Below are 2,436 nucleotides of genomic sequence, written 5' to 3'. Positions count from 1 at the left end.
ATATAAATATTTAATAAATAAAACTTTCTTTATTCAGGAAACCAAAAATGTACTACATCGTTGCGTTCAATAGCACTGTACCTGTCTCATTGTACTTATCATTTAACATAATACGGCACAACAATGTGGAAACTTGCTATGGCCAATTTGCTATATTGAAAATATTTAGTATATATCGAGGCCCTGAATTCATTAACAATTTGGAAACAAATTTAATTCGTCACAACTATAGAGGAAATGTTACAGTAGAATATGTAACAAATGGAATTAAATTTATAAAACAAATATATTTGTAATTATTTTAATAAATTTCATTTTTCATTTTCAATTAATGTTGTTTATTTACCGATAACCACTCACATTATAAATAATATAACACTTAAAATAGTAGTAGTGTGCTAGAGAAAATGTAAAATTATTAAGATTGTTTTTGAAAAATTTAGTAAGATAGAAATGTAAATGTGTGGTGGGGGAATATAATGTAATAAAAACATAAAACAACCAAATTATTGTTATTATTAAAACCCTTTGCACTCCGTTGTCGCCGTATTTGCGACATTAAAAAGCTAACAGTAAATCCGCTGTCGCCGTAGCGGCGACACGGTTGTTTTGCTGCCTCGGCGCCCTTAACAGTTAGTGTTAGTGTTTATGATACGTTTATTATCCTTACATTGTAATAAGAGTTAAAAGTGCTCTATTTAAGTATATTTCGTTATATTCATAACGTTATAACCCTTCGTTTAGTGAAGATGGAAGGCGAAAACTTCGACGATAGTTGTGAAATACGTAAGTGATGTGGCTGGAGTGCAAAGGGTTAAAGTAACTGTAGTAAAACTAACATCATCATGTTTAAAATAATACTATTTCTATTTATTGTTACATTTCTTAAATTTGATAATACTGATAGTTTCAAAAATTAATTTTTAATATTGCTGTATTACAAAAAAAAATTAAACATTTATTTATTTTTTACATTTATAGCACCAAGGATATGTATCTAGTTACAGTTACGTACACAGACACATTAAACAAATATTAGAAAGGAACAAAACGGTAGGAATACTCCAGAAGGCAAAAGAAGACCTTTCACCTGTTAAAAAAAGTCACCTCTTAATTACTAAAAACTATGTAAAAAATCAGTTTCCTAAAGTTATAAGCAGAATCCATTTTTACTGTTATTATGTAAGTTCCTTTACGAATCAATAAATAAGAGTGCAACACGATTTCTGTTGACGAAACTTTAACAGGCGTTGTGAACAGAATCCAAGAAGAGTTCCTCTAGACATCTACTAGTACCAATCACAAAGTAAGTACTTGGGCGTTGAGAGGTTTTGAAATTCAGTAAAATCTACTATATATTATACAAACGACCTCCACTGACAGATATTCCGGTATTTTATTGCTGCGAGACCCGTCCGTTTATACCTGCTACTGCCTGTCGGACTGTGTTTAGCTCAGTTGAAAAATATTTCTCGAATGTTGAAAACGTTATTTTAGTAGTTTCATGCTTTTGAACAGTTTTCATAATGAATGATACATGTTTTATATGCAATGAATCTGACTCTCTCTTCAACTTTATGCTGTTTACGGGAGCCTCTCCCTCAACACTGCCCCGGTGTCGTACCACCCTCATCCCAAAAGGGATGACGAATTTAGAAAACATCGACAACTGGAGGCCAATCAAGTTGCCCCACCCCTGGTCAGTTAATTTTAGACAAAAAGTTATCACAGTCACACTACATCTACGAAAAAGACTGAATTAAGAGATATGGTTGTAATATTTAACGATAGCACTAACAACAACAATACCACCGATGAAGATATAAATACACTATCAACACTTAAAAAAATTATTCTCAACACCCGACAGGAATTAATACTGATTCGATCAAATACTGATAACAATTCTACATGTGATAAAACTGGAACCGATAAAGGTAAAATCACGTTAAACAAAATTGTATGGAAAGTACCTCACGTAACTGTTTCCGATTATGAAAAAATCAAATTATGGATTATATTGAAAAAAATGTCAGTTTACCAATTACGTTTAGAAGTTGGGAATTACATGAATATCCGTTACTTCAACAAACCACACATCATACGTGGGCGGTTAAATCAGCATCATATATAGAAAAACCACGATTTATCATAGTAGCTTTTCAGACTGATAAAAAACATAATTCAAAAGTAGATAATTCACAATTCGATCATTGCAATTTAAAATCTATAAAATTATATTTAAACTTTGAAGGTTATCCGTATGACAATATTAATGTAAATTATTAACAAAACCAATTCGCAATTTTATATCAAATGTATAGCAAATTTCAACGATCGTATTATTGGAATAAAAGTAGCGACGAACCTGTCCTAACACCAGATTTGTTTAAGAAACGTGCACCGCTAGTGGTTATTGATTGCTCACATCAAAGT

Source organism: Agrilus planipennis, unplaced genomic scaffold (genome assembly GCF_000699045.2).
Source record: "Agrilus planipennis isolate EAB-ADULT unplaced genomic scaffold, Apla_2.0 scaffold81, whole genome shotgun sequence".
Classification (NCBI taxonomy): domain Eukaryota; kingdom Metazoa; phylum Arthropoda; class Insecta; order Coleoptera; family Buprestidae; genus Agrilus; species Agrilus planipennis.
This window is presented reverse-complemented; position numbering follows the sequence as displayed.